Source organism: Zosterops lateralis (genome assembly GCF_965231275.1).
Source record: "Zosterops lateralis genome assembly, chromosome: 26".
NCBI classification, from domain to species: domain Eukaryota; kingdom Metazoa; phylum Chordata; class Aves; order Passeriformes; family Zosteropidae; genus Zosterops; species Zosterops lateralis.
This window is the reverse complement of record NC_139786.1, coordinates 3,951,503-3,971,270: the sequence shown is the minus strand read 5'-3', so window position 1 is coordinate 3,971,270 and position 19,768 is coordinate 3,951,503.

The following is a 19,768-nucleotide window of genomic DNA, read 5'->3' as shown; positions in this document are numbered from 1 at the left end:
TGGGGACAGACTGGATTTGGGGTGACAGTGGGGACAAGCTGGATTTGGGATGACAGCAGGGATAGGCTGTTTTGGGGTGGCAGTGGGGACAGGCTGGTCTTGGCGTCATCCCCAGCCCAGCCACCATCCACCAGTTCATCCAACATGGTCCTGTAGGATCCTGGGATGGCTTTGGGGCAGGAATGTGGGATTGGGAATTCAGTGAAATGGCTGAGCCTGTGCCGTGCCCTCCCCAGGGCTGGGGCACAGAGCAGCTGGGGACACTGAGCAGGACTTGGTGGCACTGCCACACTCGGGTGGCTTTTGACCCTCTGTGCTCAGCAAGGAGCCTCCCATCCATCCTCTCGCCCACTTGGGACACCCCAAATTCCCACAACATCCCAAATTCCTGATCTCTTATGGCCACCCTGTCCTGGCTGTCCCCTGCCCAGCCCTGTCACACATCTCTGTCACCAGCAAGGAGGGTAAATTTTTGATGAGCCAGGAATGAAATATTCGTGGCTGTCAATAATTCAGCAGGAAAGGGCAGGCAGGGCTGGGTGTGATGTGACACCGGGGGACACCGGGGGACACCGGGGGACACCAGGGGACACCAGGGGACACCACGTGGGTGTGCCAGGACAGGCTGGGAACCCCGGGCAGAGAGGCCAGAGGGAAAAACCTCCAGGAATGAATCTGCTTCCCTGGAAAACCATGGGAATTCCCAGGAAGGCTCTCCCGGGTGACCAGGGAAAGCCTCACTGGAATGGAGGGAGTGCTGGGACACGATGTAAATCCAACCTGCTCCCTGATTTCCCCCTCACAGCTTCCCTCGGCTCCTTGGATCTGCTGCTGAGGCTGTGGAGTTGCTTCCAGAGTGCCCAAATCCCGAGGTTTGATTTGGGATCTGGGGACACTGGGAGATGGGGACACTGGGAACTGGGGACATTGGGATCTGGGGACACTGTGACCTGGGACACTGGGAACTGGGCCACTGGGCCACTGGGAACTGGGGACACTAATCTCCATTCCCAAAACTGGATAAGGTGAAGGTTTCCATTGCTCCCAATGGGATTTCTGGGGACACCAGGATCTGGGGACACTGGGAGCTGGGGACACTGGGAGAATGGGACACTGGGACCTGGGGACACTGATCTCCGTTCCCAAGGCTGCACGAGGTGAGGATTTCCACGGCTCCCAGGCTTGGCAGGGCTCCTTCCCTTCCCAGAAGGAGGGGACAGACATTGAGGCTCATTCCCCACTTTGGGGAGGTTTGGGAAAGGCAGGAAGAGCAGCTGGATGCTCAGGATACCCAAGGCCCAAAGGTCACACGTGTCCTCTCTGTCCCTCTGCCTCCTTCCTGCCCCTTTGGGACAGGCCCTGGTGTGACACCCCTGTGGCCACTCAGTGTCACCCACCTGGATGTCCTGGGATCACCCCGGGCCACCCTCGTGTTCCTGGCAGCTCTGCTGGCTCCCAGCTGGAATCAAACCCTCAGCACTTGGACCAAAATCCCATTTTCCAGCCCTGGCCTGGCTGTGGGAGCTCCCAGGGCTCTGTTGGGATCCTGATCCATCGGGATCCTGATCCCAAACCTGCCCCTCCTGCTGCTCCCACTCCAGGCTTCTCCATCCTGAGGGAAGCAGCCAAGAGGAATCAAACCCTGCCTGAGCTGGAGCAGCAGCAATTAAACCCAAATGATTAATCACAAACAGAGAGAGGCCATAAAACTTCCCAGTGAAAGCAGGAGAGCAGGAGGAGCAGCTCGGCGGCAGGAGAGGCTCCCAGCAGGATTTGGGATGGTCCCTGCTTGCTGGGTTCCCTCTGGGATTGGAACAAGGATGAGCTTTGGCTGGAGGTGTCTCCTTGGATGGAGCTGGGAATGTTTTCCTCCCTGCAGCCCCCAGGACGACCAGAGCTGCTCTCCTTGAGCTGGGAAAGGGGGAAAGCCGAGACCAGGATTTGCCCAGGGCCTGGATTCCACCTTGGGATGTGTTTGGGATCCTCTCCCACCCCAAACCTGCACTTGTGGTCAGCTCAGAATCCAGGGGGGCACTCAGGGATTGTCCCCATGACGGGAGAGGGGACACGAGTGGGGACCACAAACCAACAACCAGCGATCCCAAAAGGGAGGACAGCCCTTGGAATTCCACACTGGGAATGTGGAGTGGGAGAGCCCTGTGCTCCCAGTCCTCGGGATGGGTTTGGTTTGGAATTTTCCCGGCGTGTTTGGGTGTTTTTGTGTCCCTGAACACGCGTGGGAGTGGCGGCAGCAGAGCCTGAGCTTCCCACCGCGCCGTTCCTGCATTCCTGGAGCATCCCACGGCTCTGATCCCATCGCATCCCATAGTGCTGTTCCCGCATTCCCAGCTCATCCCACAGCTCTGATCCCATCACATCCCATAGTGCCATTCCTGCATTCCCGGCCCATCCCACGGCTCTGATCCCATCACATCCCTTGGTTCCATTCCCGCATTCCCAGCCCATCCCACAGCTCTGATCCCAGGGCATCCCTTGGTGCTGTTCCTGCATTCCCAGCCCATCCCACAGCTCTGATCCCAGGGCATCCCTTGGTGCTGTTCCCACATTCCCGGTGCATCCCACAGCTCTGATCCCATCCCATCCCTTGGTGTTGTTCCTGCATTCCCAGCCCATCCCACTGCTCTGATCCCATCTCATCCCCTGGTTCCATTCCCGCATTCCCATCTCATCCCACAGCTCTGATCCCATCCCATCCCCTGGTTCCATTCCCACATTCCCGGCCCATCCCACAGCTCTGATCCCATCCCATCCCTTGGTTCCATTCCCGCATTCCCGGCTCATCCCACAGCTCTGGTCCCAGCGCGTTCCCGCCCGCGGCCGGGAGCACCAAACTTTCTCCCCTCTGAAGGAAGGAAAGGCGAGGATTATCCCGGCCCTCCCGTTGCCACGGCAACCCGCAAACATCCATCGGGAGAATCCCTCATCCCGCTCCGCTCGGGGCTTTCCCTGCCCCATCCCTTCCCGGCGGTTCCAGGGTGTCAGATCCCGGTGGGAACTCCAGGAGAGGCCAAGGAATGTCCCCGCCACCCTCCTGTCCCCGGGAGAGGCAGGAAAAGGCTCCTGGGGGACAGGGATGCTCTTTCCATTTCCATTTTTAATATCAGGGGTGTCCATCCCCCATTTCTCTGCAGGAACTTGGCGGCACCGCCGGGGTGGGAATGAAAATCCATTCCCAACACTTGATCATTCTTATTAATAAAAATGGTAAAAATTGGCTGGAAGAGGTGCTGCTGACCTTGGCACAAACAGCGTGCAGGGACTCAGCTCCGGGTGGGGTAAATGGGATTTTTGGCCTCATCCCAAATCACTGACTCCTCCCGGAGGCGGTCATTAATCCCAGGAAATGCCCCGTGGCTTGGGTCAGGGATGATTTATGGGTGCAGGCTCCCATCCCCGCCAGCCCGGGCCAATTCCTGAAGTCATTCCCTGCAGGGCTGCCCTTGGCTCAGGGAGCTGCTGCTGCTGCCCGAGCCCGCGGGGGCTGTGGGGCCGGGCTGGGGATCAGGGCTGGGATGGGGGATGTGGGATGTGGGATATCAGCGGTGTGGGGTATCAGTGCTGTGGGGTATCAGTGCTGTGGGGTATCAGTGCTGTGGGGTATCAGTGGTGTGGGATGTGGGATATCAGCGGTGTGGGGTATCAGTGCTGTGGGGTATCAGTGCTGTGGGGTATCAGTGCTGTGGGGTATCAGTGCTGTGGGTTATCAGTGCTGTGGGGTATCAGTGCTGTGGGTTATCAGTGCTGTGGGGTATCAGTGCTGTGGGGTATCAGTGCTGTGGGATATCAGTGCTGTGGGTTATCAGTGCTGTGGGGTATCAGTGCTGTGGGGTATCAGTGCTGTGGGATATCAGTGCTGTGGGTTATCAGTGCTGTGGGATAGCAGTGCTGTGGGATAGCAGTGGTGTGGGATAGCAGTGGTGTGGGATAGCAGTGGTGTGGGATAGCAGTGGTGTGGGATGTGGGTGCTCTGGGATGTGGGGGCTATGGGATATCAGTGCTGTGGGATTTGGGTTCTATGGGACATAGGAATTTTTGGGGTATCAGTGCTTTGGGATGTGGGTGCTCATGATTTGGGTGCTGTGGGATATCAGTGCTGTGGGGTATCAGTGCTGTGGGATGTGGGTGCTGTGGGATGCAGGAATTGTTGGGAGATGGGTGCTGTGGGATATCCGTGGTGTGGGACGTGGGTGCTGTGGGATTTGGGGGCTGTGGCATTTGGGGGCTGTGGGATGTGGGTGCTGTGGGGTATCAGTACTGCAGGATTTGGGTGCTGTGGGTGCTGTGGGATATCCGTGGTGTGGGGCATGGGTGCTGTGGGATGTGGGTGCTCTGAGATATCAGTGCTGTGGGGTATCAGTGCTGTGGGATTGGGTGGTGTAGGATGCAGGAATTGTCAAGATGTGGGTGCTGTGGGGTTTGGGTGCTGTGGGATTTGGGTGGTGTGGGATGCAGGAATTGTTGGGATGCAGGAGCAAGGGGTGAGTGTGCTCAGGATGTGGGTCCCAGGGGATGAAAGTGCTGCAGGATGTGGGTGCTGAGGGATTTGGATGCAACAGGATGGGTCTTGTGGATGCTGGTGTTGTGGGATGTGGATTCTGCAGGATTTGGGTGCTGCAGGATGTGGTTCCTGTGGGATTTGGGTGCCACAGGGCGGGTGCTGCAGGATGTGGATCCTGTGGGATTTAGATCCTGTGGGATTTGGGTGCTGCAGGATGTGGGTGCTGCAGGATTTGGATGCAACAGGATGGGTCTTGTGGATGCTGGTGTTGTGGGATGTGGATTCTGCAGAATTTGGGTTCTGCAGGATGTGGATCCTGTGGGATTTAGATCCTATGGGATTTGGGTTCTGCAGGATGTGGTTCCTGTGGGATTTGGGTTCTGCAGGATTTGGGTGCCACAGGCCGGGTGCTGCAGGATTTGGGTGCTGCAGGATGTGGATCCTGTGGGATTTGGGTGCTGCAGGCCCTGGTGAGCCCAGGGGACAATCACCCCCGGCTGGATCCAAAGATTGCATTTCCCAGTGGATTTGGACCATCCCACAGGGGGCCAGGAAAACCCCTGTGGGGTGAACACCCCTGAGCAGTCAGAACAGCACCCCAAAACCACAGAACCACCTGGAAAACCCTCCCCCTCCCCATATTCCCCCCATCCCTCCCCATCCCCTCTGTTCTCCCCCTCCCTCTCCCACCCCACCAATTTTTCCTGCAAACCCAGCGCCTCCTTTCCCCTCCTCCCTCCCCTGCTCCTTTTTTCCACCCATCCCGCTCCTTAAAAAAAAAAAAAAGCGAAACAAACCCCATTTATCACCGTAACGATTTTAATTTCCCGGCTCTGGGGTGATTTATGGAGCCGCTTTCCCGGAGCTGCTGATGAGAAGTTCAGGGACGGGGCTGGGGGTGGCGAGGGACAGGCGGGGACACACCGTGGGCTCCCACACAGTCCCGTGGCACCACGAGCTGGGAAAAAAAAAAAAAAAAAAAAGGCTTAAAATAAAATAAATCAAGAGGGGGTTGACAGCCAAAGGATATTTCTCCACCCTGGAGTTGCTTGGATGAGGGAAAATCATCCCTGGCTGGTGCCACCCCGGGCTGTCCCCTGGTGTCACCCCCAGCCCTGCTCGGGGTGGAGGGGACAAAGCCACCTCAATAACTCGGAGGGGTTTGAGGGGCAAATCCAGGTGGGAAACGCTCTAAGGAAAGTCACTCTGCCCTGGGTGGGGGTGGGCAAGGGGGATGTGGGGTTAAAGCTAGGGGGGTTTGGGTCAGGGGATCCCAGAGGCTCCACCCCACAGCCCTGAGCCCCCCGGGGCACTGGGAGCCTTTGGAAAAGCCCCTTTGGAGACAATTCCCAATTCCAGACCCTTCCCAGCATCCTCATCCCTCGGTAAATCCAGGCTGCCCAAATGTTTATTTTCCCCTGCATTTATTTGCCCACGTCTCTCTTTTTTTCCTTATATTGTTCCCCTTTTTTCTTATTTTATATCTCTTTTTTCCCTGATTTTATTCCTCTTTCCCCTTTATTTTATTCCCATTTCCCCCCCTATTTTATTCCTCTTTTTTCTTTGTTTTTTCCCCCTTTTTTCCTGATTTTATTCCTCTTTTTCTCTTATTTTATTTTCCCTTTTCCTTATTTTATTCCCTTTTTTCCTTAATTTATTCCCCTTTTTTCCTTATTTTATCCTGCTTTTTTCCTTATTTTATTCCCTTTTTTCCTTAATTTATTCCCCTTTTTTCCTTATTTTATCCTGCTTTTTTCCTTATTTTATTCCCCTTTTTCCTTAATTTAGTCCCCATTTTTCCTTATTCCATTTCCCTTTTTCCTTATTTTATTTCTCTTTTTCTCCTTAATTTATTCCACTTTTTCTTTATTTTATTCCCCATTTCCCTTATTTCACTCCCCTTTTTCCTTATTTTATCTCCCCCTTTTCCTTATTGTATTCCCCTTTTTCCCTATTTTATTCCTCTTTTTTTCCTTATTTTTTCCCCCCTATTTGTCCAAAATCCCATCTCGATTTCAGGACTCACAGAATTTCCTAATAATTTCCTCCAGGCAAATTTCAGAATTTCCAGAGCACAGGACAGGGGCGATTTTCATCCCTCACCATTCCCACTTTATCCCTACAAACCACATCCAGCCTTTCCCGGGAAATTTTGGGCAGAGATTTTGGGCACTGCTGTCCCAGCCAGGACAAACCCCCTGTGGGACTTGGGGACATCCCAGCCCCAATTCCCGACCCCAAAATACCCCCAGGGATCTGATTTTGCGAACGAGACGAACAACAGAGGGAATTCTTGGGGAATTGCCACCTCTGGAACATCCCCAGAGCTGTTTCTGTCTCCCCTTTTAAGGCTCTTGTTGGAGATTTTTTTTGTGGAGCGGCTCCAGGAGGCTGGAATTGTGTTCCAGGGATATCCAGGGTTGTGTTTCCAACTGGGATCACCCTTCCTGAGCACCCCTGGGTGCCCCTTGGGTCAAGCAAATATTCCCCAAAAAAATCCCCGTGTCCAAATCCCTTCCCCTCTCCAAAGTCTCTGTGGGTGCTCCTGGACAATTCCCAGCTGGAAATGTCAATTCCTGATCCCGTCTCTCCTCGGGCAGGGTGTTCCCACAACCCCAATTCCTGGAATTCTGAGGCTCTGTGGGGACCCTCAGAATTTAAACCACGTCTCTTCCACCTCAGCCTTGTGTATCCCAAAAAAAAATAAATTCCCCTTAAATCCCAGGATTTCAAGGTGTCCAGGGATGGCTCCCAGTGTCCCTGACACAGGGAAGACCCAAAACCAACAATATTTGCTGCAAATTCTTTTCCATCCCCTCACTCCTCCCATCCCAAAGAATTCCAGCATCTCCTCCTGCTTAAAACCACAAAAATCCCTGATTTTTCTCCCCCAAAAAACCCCAGGAACACAGGGGAAAGTCAATGCTGTATTTGCTGATTTTTGGTGAATTTTTGACCTTTTTTTTTTTTTTTTTTTTTTTTTTGAGGGAGGGTTAGTTCCTTCTCCTTCTCTCTTTCTGTTCCTGCCGTGGGTGGAAAGTTTTGCTCCAGCTCACCCTTGTGACTGGAAAAAGAGCCGGAGCAGCCTCGGAACAAGGGGATGGTTCTTCTTCCTCAGTTTTTTTTTTTTTTTTTTTGGGTTATTTTTCTGTGGCAAAGTTCTCAGGAAAGTGGTTTTGCAAGGAGGGCGAGGGGGAAAAGTGGGAGTGAAATCCCTGGGGAAAAAAAAAAATTAAAAACCAAAAAAACCGCAGGATTCAGAAAGGATGAGGGTGAAAATGCAAAGGGGATTTAGGGGGAAAAGGGTTTGGGATGGGGACAGAACTGTCATGGAGAGGAGCAGGATCCCAGAGCTGGGAAAAGCTGGGAATGTGTTTGGGAATGATCCCAGGGTTTGGATCGGGGTGTGGAGCTGATCCCCAATGAAATTCCTGGAGGGGTTGGAGGAATCCCTGGGGGTTCGGTTGTGCAAATGGGGCAGGGAATGGGATGGGGTCAATGGGATGGATTCATGGAATGGGATCAATGGGATGGGATCCATGGGATGGGATCAATGGGATGGGATGGGGTCAATGGGATGGGATCCATGGAATGGGATGGCATGGGATTTATGGGATGGGATAGGATGGGATTTATGGGATGAGATGAGATGGGATGGGATCTGTGGGATGGGATCAATGGGATGAGATGGGATGGGATCAATGGGATAGGATGGGATGGGATGGGGTGGGATGGGATCCATGGGATGAGATGGGATCCCTGGGACTGGATCCATGGAACAGGATCCATGGGATGGGATGGGATTTATGGGATAAGATGGGATGAGATGGGATCCATGGGATGGGATCCATGGGATGGGCATTGGTTGGGATGGGATGAAAACTCTCCTAAAAAAGAAAGGGGAGGAAAAGAGGGATATATTTGGAAAACCCCAGAGCCCCGATGGAAGGAGTTAATCCTGGGGATCCTCCCCGGCCATTCCCAGCAGGATTTCAGCTCCTTCCAAGGGGGTTTTGCAACACGTGTTGCAAAATGAGAAAGTCATTTCGGGAGCTGAGGAACAGATTCTGCTCCAGTGGGGACGTGCTTGTCTGGGATCTTCTGGAAGTTTGGGAAGTTTTCCTTTCCCTAAAAACCCCCAAAACCCATTTGGAAGCAGAAATCCATTGAAATCAGTGGGTTTTTTCCATAAATATGGTGGGGTTTCAGAAAATCCTCAGTTTCCCAGAAAAAAAAAAAGATTTTCTATTCCAATCTCTAAAATTGGCTTTCCCTGAGTCTGGTCTCATTCCCATAGTCTGATTTTCCCCCAAAACATTCATGACCTTCCTTGAGCTCCATTGGGCCATTCCCCATTTCTGGAAACACTTCCAGGACTTCCTTATTTTATTCCCCCTTTATCCTTATTTTATTCCCCCTTTTCCCTTTATTTTATTCCCCTTTTTTCTTTATTTTATTCCCCTTTGTTCCTTATTTTATTCCTCTTTTTCCTTATTTTATCCTTTTTTTTCTTTATTTTATTCCTCTTTTTCCTTATTTCATTCCCCTCTTTTTCCTTATTTTATTCCCTTTTTTTTCTTATTTTATTCCCCTTTTTTCCTTATTTTATTCCTTTTTTCCCCTTTATTTTATCCCTCTTTTTTCTTCACTTTTCCCCCCCTGTTTGTCCAAAATCCCAGCTCGATTTCAGGAGTCACAGAACATCCAGCTGGAAAATTTTGGGATTCAAGGTGTTTTTTGCAGTCAGAAGCTGCTGTGGAAAACCACAGAGAGGCAAAACCATCCTGCTCCAGACCCCACAGCTCCTACTTGATTTAAGGAAAAAAAAAAATAATCACATTTTATTTAAAGAAAAATCCTTTATTTCAGGGAAAAATTCCCTACTTTTCACCTGAAAAGTGCTGGCACCATTCCCTTCCCCCAGCCCTGGGATTCTCCATCCGCTCCCGGTGCAGGGAAAAGCAGGAAGAGCGCGGATCGATGTGGCCACGATCATTAATTGATTTTTATTTTTTTCCGCCCTCAATGGCACCAGAGGTCCCCTCCCTCCTGTCCCTGCTACTCTCAATCCCTGCAGGAAAAATCGGGATGGGCCAGAGAGGGAATTTCCCCCTCATCATCTCAATTTTCACGTTTTCTTCCTTTATTTCCACATTTATTTCCTTTTTTTCTTTATTAAGGCGGGATAAACAATTCCCATGAATCTCAACTCTTCTCCCACGTGGAGACAGCACCCAGCACATCCCCAAATTCCCATTAATTTCGGATTCAAAGCCAAATTTCCCAAAGTGTGAGGAGCGGGATGTGATCGATGCGGATCCACGGCGCCGCCATCGCTCCATTCCCACATTTATCCCCCTAATGGGGTTTTTTATCCCAATTCCTGGGCATTTATGGATTGGGATTTCATCAGGGATGTGGGACACGCTGGAGGGTCAGCCCTGTGCCAGCACAGCTGTGGTGACAAAGGACAAAACCCAGCAGGGGACAGCCCGGTGTCCTTGGTGACATCGGTGGCGGGATTCACCCCAAAGGCTGAATTTATTTCCTAAATTTCCCTAATTTCCCAAATTTCCTGAATTTTCCCCAAAGCTGGTGATCAGATCCAGCTCCTGATGGAATTATTTTTTGGGGAAAAAAGGGTTTTAATTGCACAGATAATTCCTGGGAGTGCCACCAAGGGGTTCCATCAGAAATTTGGGATTTCCCAAATCCGCCCTTCCCAAAAAAATGGCGCCCACCGGGATAATCACTCCCAGCAGCTTCAATGCCAAATAAATCCTCTGGAAAGACAAATAAATCCAGGTGCAGGAGGGGCTGGAGTGGCACATTCCCGGCCTTTCCCTCTCTCCATCAGGAATTCAGCGGAAATTGATCACCCACATCGATAATTCCCCAGCACAGGGAATTATCCATTATTATTCCATGGATTTTCCAGCATTTCCCGCGGCGGGGTCGGAGCAGGGAGAGGAGCCCGGGCAGGGCCGGGTGGGGAGGGGCAGGGTGGGATATTCCAGGGGTTCTCCAAACCATTCCAGGGATTTTCTGACCCATTCCAGGGGTTCTCCAAACCATTCCAGGGATTTTCTGACCCATTCCAGGGGTTCTCCAAACTATTCCAGGGGTTCTCTGGTCCGTTCCAGGGGTTCTCTGAGACATTCCAAGGGATTCTCCAAACCATTCCGAGCGTTCTCCAAGCCATTCCAGTGGTTCTCTGAGCTATTCCAGGGGTTCTCCAAGTTATTCCAAGGGTCCTCCAAGGTTTTCCAAGACTTCCCCAAGTCATTCCAGGGATTCTCTGAGCCATTCCAGGGATTTCCCAAACTATTCCAAGCATTCTCCAAGCCATTTGAGGGATTTTCTGAGCCATTCCAAGACTTCCCCAAGCCATTCCAAGGCTTCTTCAAGCCATTCCAGGGATTGTCTAAAACACTCCAAGGGTTCTCCAAGCCATTCAAGAGATTCTCTGAGCCATTCCAGGGATTTTCCAAGCCATTCCAGGGGTTCTCTGAGCCATTCCAGGGTTTTTTTAGTCATTCCAAGGGATTCTTCAAGCCATTCCAAGAGTTCTCCAAGCCATTCCAAGGGTTCTCCGAGCTATTCCACGGATTGTCTGAGCCATTTCAGAGGTTCTCTGACCTGTTCCAGGGATTCTCCAAGCCATTCCCAGGGTTCTCTGAGCCATTCCAGGGGTTCTCCAAACCATTCCAAGGGTTTTTCAAGCCATTCCAGGGATTGTCTAAAACATTCCAAGGGTTCTCCAAGCTATTCCAAGGGATTCTCTGAGCCATTCCAGGTGTTCTCTGAGCTATTCCAGGGATTCTCAAAGCTATTCCAGGGGTTCTCTGACCCATTCCAGGGATTTTCTGAGCTATTTCAAGTGTTCTCCAAGCTATTCCAGGGGTTGTCCAAGGCATTCCAAGGATTGTCTGAGCCATTCCAGGGGTTCTCCAAACCATTCCAAGGGTTTTTCGAGCCATTCCAGGGATTGCCTAAAACATTCCAAGGGTTGTCCAAGCTATTCAAAGGATTCTCTGAGCCATTCCAGGGATTTTCCAAGCCATTCCAGGGGTTCTCTGAGCCATTCCAGGAGTTCTCCAAGACATTCCAGGGTTTTTTTAGTCATTCCAAGGGATTCTTCAAGCCATTCCAAGAGTTCTCCAAGCCATTCCAGGGGTTCTCCAAGCCATTCCAAGGGTTCTCCGAGCTATTCCACGGATTGTCTGAGCCATTTCAGAGGTTCTCTGACCTGTTCCAGGGATTCTCCAAGCCATTCCCAGGGTTCTCTGAGCCATTCCAGGGGTTCTCCAAACCATTCCAAGGGTTTTTCAAGCCATTCCAGGGATTCTCTAAAACATCCCAAGGGTTCTCCAAGCCATTTGAGGGATTTTCTGAGCCATTCCAGGGATTTTCCAAGCCATTTCAAGCGTTCTCCAAGCTATTCCAGGGCTTGTCCGAGGCATTCCAAGGATTCTCTGAACCATTCTAAGGGTTCTCCAAACCATTCCAAGTGTTCTCCGAGCCATTCCAGGCATTCTTCAAGCATAGGGTTCTCCAAGCTATTCCAGGGATTTTCCAAGCCATTCCAAGGGTTCTCCAAGGCATTCCAGGGATTCTCTGAGCAATTCCAGGGATTCTCTGAGCTGTTTCAGGGATTTTCCAAGCCATTCCAAGACTTCTCTGAGCCATTCCAAGTGTTCTCCAAGCTATTCCAAGGGTTCTCTGAGCCATTCCAGGGGATCTCTGAGCCATTCCAAGGGTTTTTCAAGCCATTTCAGGGATTGTCTGAAACATTCCAAGGGTTCTCCGAGCTATTCCAGGTGTTCTCCAAGACATTGCAGGGGTTCTGTGAGTCATTCCAAGGCTTCTCCAAGCCATTCCCAGGGTTCTCTGAGCCATTCCAAGGGTTTTCTGAGTTATTCTAAGGATTCTCCAAACCGTTCCAGGGGTTCTCTGAGCTATTCAAAGGGTTCTCCGAGCCAGTCCAACGATTTTCCAATAATTAGTTTGGCACAGCCAGCTAATGGCCTGCTGGAGCTCAGCTCATCCCGCTTTTCCCTCTCCAAGGGCTGTCCCCATGTCTGTCCCTCTCCAGTGTCCCCAGCCCTCGGCACCTTTGGCAGACCCCGGACACTCTGGATGCAGGAAGGGAAACGGGAGAGTTCGTGTTTGAGGAGAAAAAAGAGGATTTAAGGTGCTGTCGTGGTTTGAAAGCAAAACAAGTGAGAGGCTCCAAGTCAGAAATATAATTTAATTTAAAAAAAAGGTAAAAATGTAAAAATAAAATAAAATCAATGCAATAAGACAAAGGAGCACTGCCAGAGTCAGAACACACCCTGAGCAGGGTGGGGGGAGCAGTCCAGGTGAGGGGCTCTTCCTGAAGCAGTGATCCCACAGAAAGGTCTGGGAGCTCTGCTCCTCTGGGAATCCAGTGGCTCAGGGCTGCTTGTCCTGTCCCAAATCCCAGATTCTCTCCAGGTGGGAATGCTTGGCTCCTCCCCCTGGGCATTGGGAGCATCTCCCAATGGGATGAGGAGTCGTGCAGTGGCTCCTTGATGGCCCATTAAACAGAGAGAGCTCCTGGAGGGAGTTCCCTGTGAGTCCTGGGCAAGGCATTGATGGGCCATGAGCAGAAGAGCCCAAAGGAGGGGCCTGGGAAAACACTGCCCCACCTGGTTCCAACAGCTCATGGGGATGGGGATGGAATAAATACTGTGTGCACATCCTACACTGCAACCCAGGACAGGTGCGGAGTGAGATCCTGACCCAAATCATCCCATGGAGAGCCCCAAATCCTCCCCATCCCTGTGGGACTGTGAGTGAAGCTGGGGGAAACTGAGGCACGGAGGGCTGGGGGGGATTGGTCTCCTCTTCCATGGGAAGTGCCCCTTTGGCCCCGTGCCTCAGTTTCCCTCCCCTGCAGGGGCCTCACCCCCTCTGTGCCACGAGCCCTCAGAGCTGGGCTGGTCCCAGGTAAAACCCCAGAGATCTGGAATTCCAATCTGGTAAAATCTGGCAGCTCTCGGGGTCTGAGCTGATTAGAGCTTTCATTAATTGATTTTAGAGCTGATCATCCTTTCATGAATTCATTAATAATCAGTATAACCACGGAGCTGCAGGAAAACAAACAAACAAACAAACCCACTTGGGGCTGTCCCGTGGCCCAAATCCACCCTGCCACCCCTCCCGGTGCTGCCACCTCCCCTCTGTGTCACCTCAGGGGGGTGACAGTCCCCGAATCTCACGGGAGGGGCCGTGGGGAGTTTTATCCTGGAAGCCACTTGGGATGAGGATGCTCCTGCCGGGTCATTTGTCACTTGTCATTTGTCATTTATCCTCAGCTCTCGGTTGGCCTTTGTCACCCTCTGGGGACAGCGGAGGGGACAGAGCCCCTTCCCTGGTCACCCCGGGAGGGAGGGGACAGGCATGGGGACAGCAGGGACAGGAGGAGGGAGCGATTCCCCCCCGGCTCCCAAAAAAACCCCTCATCACCTCATGGTCCTCGCGGGGACAGCGACAGAGGGGTCACAGCTCAGGGGTGTCACCAGAGGGTCACACACACCCCAGGAGAAGAGGAAAAAAAAAAAAAAAAAAAAAAAAAAAAAAAAAAAAAAAAAAAAAAAAAAAAAAAAAAAAAAGAAAATCAATGCCCTGGAGATCCCAAAAGAAAACTCCTCTGGGATGTGGGGAAGTCAAATTTCAAATTTCTGCTCTGGGTGTGCAAAGGAACATCCCCAAAAAAACTCCAAAAGGGGGATTAGTGGGGCTGGCAGTGCCCCCCAAAATCCTCACAGGGCCAGAAAAAGCTCCCGGTGCAGCTGGAAGCACCAGGGGAGGGGAAAGGCGGGCAGGAACAATCCCTCGAGCGGCAATTCCGGCTGAGCGCGCTCTGCCTCCCCACAATTTTCCCTGCGGGAAAAGCCTTTTTTCCCCGGAGAAAACAGATTTCTCCTTCCCCCCGCAGCCTCCCCAAACTCCAACACTTGTCTCTGATCATAAATTAGCGATTCCTCGCGCTCGGAGCTGTTTCTCTCTTCCCCCTCGGCAGGTTTTTCCACATCCCACGGGAAGGGAAGATCCAGGCTCCGCGTGGTTATTTTAAAAGGCGCCGATCAATCAGCGCTCCCTCCTCCTCCTCCTCCTCCTCCTCCTCCTCCTGTTCGCATCCTCGGCTCCCCCGGCACCCCAAACCCTTCCCGGGCAGAGCATCCCCTCCAAACCAACCCAAGAGCTCGGATTTAGGTCAAATTAAAATAAATAAATAAATAAATAAATAAAATAAAATAAATAAATGGGGCAATGCTGAATTCCCAGTGAGAGCCTCGTGCCCATCGGGGTGTTGGATGTGGCCCTTGGAAAAGCCGGGAATGAGGGATGGAAAATAAATCCTGCTGATGTTTTCCTGCATTTCATCATCTCTCCATGCTCATCCCCCTGGGAATGGGCTGGAGGGAGTTTTCCCTGTGCCAGGACCCCCAGGAGTGGGAGAACATCCCCAATTTTGGGCTGTCCCCCCCCATAGGAGGTGACACTGTCACAGGGCCACCACCTCCCCCTCTGGGACACCCCCACCTCCCCCTCTGGGACACCCCCACCTCACCCCACACCCCCAAACCCCAAACCCCAACCCCTGGAGTTTCCCTGAGCAGGAATCGGGTTCACCCGGGGCTCCCCTTCCCGGGAATTCACGTTTCCCATCCCGGAGCCTTTCCCAGGCGTCGGGAGCTCCTGTTGACAGCACCCAACGCGTCGCTGCTATAAATAAAAGATGTCGGGTCACATCTCCCGGGCCGGAGGGGGAGCGGGATCCCAGCCCAGGGAAAGGCAGGAAAGCCCCGGGATGCTGCAGGAACCCCCCAATCCCCTGGGAATGATGCAGGGAGGGGGCTGAGCAGGAGAAATCTGAATTTCTACCGATTATTTTTATACAATTCGAGGGGGAGGGGGATGTGAAAAATAAAATAAAATAAAACAACCTAAGGAATGTGTTTTCTCTTTTTTTTTTTTTTTTTTTTTTTTTTTTTTTTTTTTTTTTTTTTTTTTTGTGGGTTTTTGCTGTTGTTTTTCAAGTGGTGAAGGGGAAAATGGGGAGAAGAAAAGCTCAGGGTTCTCCCCCCCCATCCCCTTCCCATTCCCATTGTTGAGTTTCCCTGCAGGGACCCCAGAGCTGTCCACACCTCTGGGATAATTCATGGGCGGCCCTTTCATCCCCAGCTCCCACCTAATCGATCCCAGAGCTGGGAGATTCTGGGGAAAAAAAATGGGGAAAAAATCCGGAATTGGTGCAGCACCATTAATGATCAGAATTATCTGTTATCTCCCAGCAAAACCCCAAAGCTCTCCACATCTTGGGGATAATTCATGGGATAATTTTATCCCCAACTCCCACCTAATCAATCCCAGAGCTGGGAGATTCTGGGGGAAAAAAATGGGGGGAAAAAAATCCGGAATTGGTGCAGCACCATTAATGATCAGAATTATCTGTTATCTCCCAGCAACGACCCCAAAGCTGGAGGGACCCCAGAACTCTCCACATCTTGGGGATAATTCATGGGATAATTTTAGCCCCAGCTCCCACCTAATCGATCCTAGAGCTGGGATATTCTGGGGAAAAAAATGGGGAAAAATCCGGAATTGGAGCAGCACCATTAATGATCAAAATAATCTGTTATCTCCCAGCAACAACCCTGGAATCCCAAAGCTGGAGGGACCCCAGAGCTGTCCACACCTCTGGGATAATTCATGGGGCGGCCCTTTCATGCCCAGCTCCCACCTGATCAATCCCAGAGCTGGGAGATTCTGGGAAAAAAAAAAGGGAAAAAAATCCGGAATTGGAGCAGCACCATTAATAATCTGTTAACTCCCATCAATGACCCCAAAATCCCCATTGGGATTGAGGCAGGAAAATGAGGTTTTGGTCATTCTGAGGGATCTTTCCAGGGCCCAAGAAGCTGAAAACTTCCATCCCTGTTCCCTGATTGTGAATGTGGAGTTGGAGGTGGAAATTCCTGGGCAAGGGAGGATGGAGGGAACTCCTGGACACACACAGGGACACCCAGGGGTGTCACATAGGGTCACCCAGGGGTGTCACATTGGGTCACTCAGGGGTGTCACACAGGGACACTCAGGGGTGTCACACAGGGTCATTCAAGGGTGTCACATTGGGTCACTCAGGGGTGTCACACAGGGTCACCCAGGGGTGTCACATAGAGTCCCTTAGGGGTGTCATATAGAATCACTCAGGGATGTCATACACTGTCCCCCAGGGATGTCCCACAGAGCCCCCAGGGGTGTCACACACTGTCCCCCAGGGATGTCACACAGAGCCCCCAGGGGTGTCACACACTGTCCCCCAGGGATGTCACACAGAGCCCCCAGGGGTGTCACACACTGTCCCCCAGGGATGTCACACACTGTCCCCCAGGGATGTCCCACAGAGCCCCCAGGGGTGTCACACACTGTCCCCCAGGGGTGTCACATGCTGTGCTCCAGGGATGTCACACACTGTCCCCCAGAGAAGTCATACAGAACCCCTCAGGGATGTCACACAGAATCCCTCAGGGATGCTGTGTCCCCGGGGATGTCACACAGAGTCCCCCAGAAATGTCACATGCTGTCCCCAGCGAGGTCACACACAGAGCCCCCCAGGGCTGTCACACAGAGTCCCTTAGGGGTGTCACACACAGCCCCCCAGGGATGTCACACAGCCCCCAGGGCTGTCACCCGCTGTCCCAGCCCCCCTGACCCCCCAAGGGAAGGGCCGTGCTGGTTCCTCACCCTCCCAGGAGGCAGAGGGGGCGCGGGGCCGCTCTGCAGGGCCCGGGAAACTGGGAGAATTCCCCGTGTGTGCTTTGGTGCGGGAGGGCGGGTGGGAGAGGAGAGGAGGAGGAGGAGGGGGATGAGGAGGGGGAGGAGGAGGGGGAGGAGGCCCATCTGGAGCAGCCGAGAGCCGCAGGATGCTGGGCTGAGCTGAGCTGAGCTGAGCCGGGTTGGGCTGTGCTGTGCTGAGCTGAGCTGAGCTGGGCTGATCAATATGTGACAGCGCGGCCCCGCCGAGGGAAAGGTGACCTTGAGCGGCACAGACAGGCGGGAGGAGAGAGGCAGAGCCGGGAATTCCACACGGAAACGCTCCCCGGGCGAGGGAGGAGGGATGGAGGGGAGGACAGGGATGCAGAGCCCCTGGGGAGGGCTCTGTGCCCTCCTGGCTGATCCTGACAGGATCCCGCGGCTCGAGGAGCTCCCTGGGGACAGTCCCTGCCCAGGAGGGGACGAGGGGCAGGAGGAGGGGGCTGTTCCCAGCGAGGCCTTGATCAGTAACTGCCCCAATAATCAATAACCGAGCCCCAGAACAGCTCCAGCTCAGGCATGATCAATAACTGCCCAAATAATCAATAACCGAGCCCCAGAACAGCCCCAGTGAGGCTGTGATCAATAACTACCCCAATAATCAATAACCGAGCCCCAGAACAGCCCCAGCTCAGGCATGATCAATAACTGCCCCAATAATCAATAACCGAGCCCCAGAACAGCCCCAGTGAGGCTGTGATCAATAACTGCCCCAATAATCAATAACCAAGCCCCAGAACAGCCCCAGCTCAGGCATGATCAATAACTGCCCAAATAACCGAGCCCCAAAACAGCCCCAGCGAGGCCATGATCAATAACTGCCCCAATAATCAATAACCGAGCTCCAGAACAGCCCCAGTGAGGCTGTGATCAATAACTGCCCCAATAATCAATAACTACCCCAATAATCAATAACTGCCCCAATAATCAATAAGCGAGCCCCAGAACAGCCCAGGGACCCCTCCAGGGTCCCTCCTGCCCCACCCCGGGGGGTGACAGGGACACACAAACCCCACCCAAGGCAGAATCTCAAACTCTGTCCCACTGCTCTTTTCTCCCAGAAAAACCCGGGATTTCTGTAAATCCGGGAGCCATCGCAGCCTCCTGCTCATTCCCCTGATAATTCCCGGGCTGTTCCCGATCCCGGGGCATTCCCGGGACCCCCGGGGCCGCAGGAGGGAGAGGGGCGGGTCCCGCAGTCCCCCCGCCCCGCCTTTGCCTCTAGCGGGGCCCAGGCGAAGGACCCGGCCCGGGAAATCCGGCCAATTCCGTCCCCTGGAGCCTGATTTGTTGAAATCCCAATTTTCCCAAAAGAAAAGAATTTTCCCAAAAGAATGGGGTGGATTTGGGGTCCCTTCAGCCCCAGGGAGGAGGGGACAGGGAGGGGACAGGAGGGACAGGAGGGGTCAGGAGGGGACAGGGGGGGACAGGAGGGACAGGAGGGGACAGGGGCGGACAGGGAGGGGATGAGGGGGGACAGGAGGGGACAGGGAGGGACAGGAGGGACAGGAGGGGACAGGAGGGGACAGGAGGGACAGGAGGGGACAGGGGCGGACAGGGAGGGGATGGGGGGGGACAGGAGGGGACAGGGAGGGACAGGAGGGACGGGGGGGACAGGAGGGGACAGGGAGGGGATGGGGGGGGACAGGAGGGGATAGGAGGGGACAGGGGGGACAGGGAGGGGATGGGGGGGGACAGGAGGGGACAGGAGGGGACAGGGGGGGACAGGAGGGACAGGAGGGGACAGGGGCGGACAGGGAGGGGATGGGGGGGACAGGAGGGGACAGGAGGGGACAGGGGGGACAGGAGGGACAGGAGGGGACAGGAGGGGACAGGGGGGTTCCCAGCTTTCCCAGAGCTCTGGAGAGGCAGAAGTGGGGCTGGATTTGGGGAAGGGGGCGCTGGGGGCTCCATCCCGCGGGCTCAGCGGGATAAAGGCCGGTGGGGAGGTGCTGGAGGGTGGGTGGGCACGGAGGAGGACGCGGGGACAGCGGAGCCACAGGCGGAGCTGCCTCAAGGGTGACACCACAACAAATCCTGGAACTTCAGCTGGAACACCTCCAAATTCCCATTCCCCAAGGATTTTGGGGCCAATAATTCAATAATCCAAGCTGGGTTTTGCATGGAAGGAGGTGCCCACACCCCTCTCTGTGCTCTGACAGCGCTTCGGGGTCCCCAGGGATGAGGAGCCGCATCCTCTTCCCAGGTTTTCTCCAGCCGCCTTCGGACGCCTCCCCGGGCTCCCGGGATGTGGGCAGAGCTCCTGCTTTCGGTTCAGGGCTCTGGATTCTCCGCGGATGTGTCATCCCCCTCGCGGTGTTGGTTACATGTGGATAAAAATATAAGGGATGAATACATCGCCTGGAAAATATCCCACACCGCTGGGCAGCTCCTCTCGGCTGC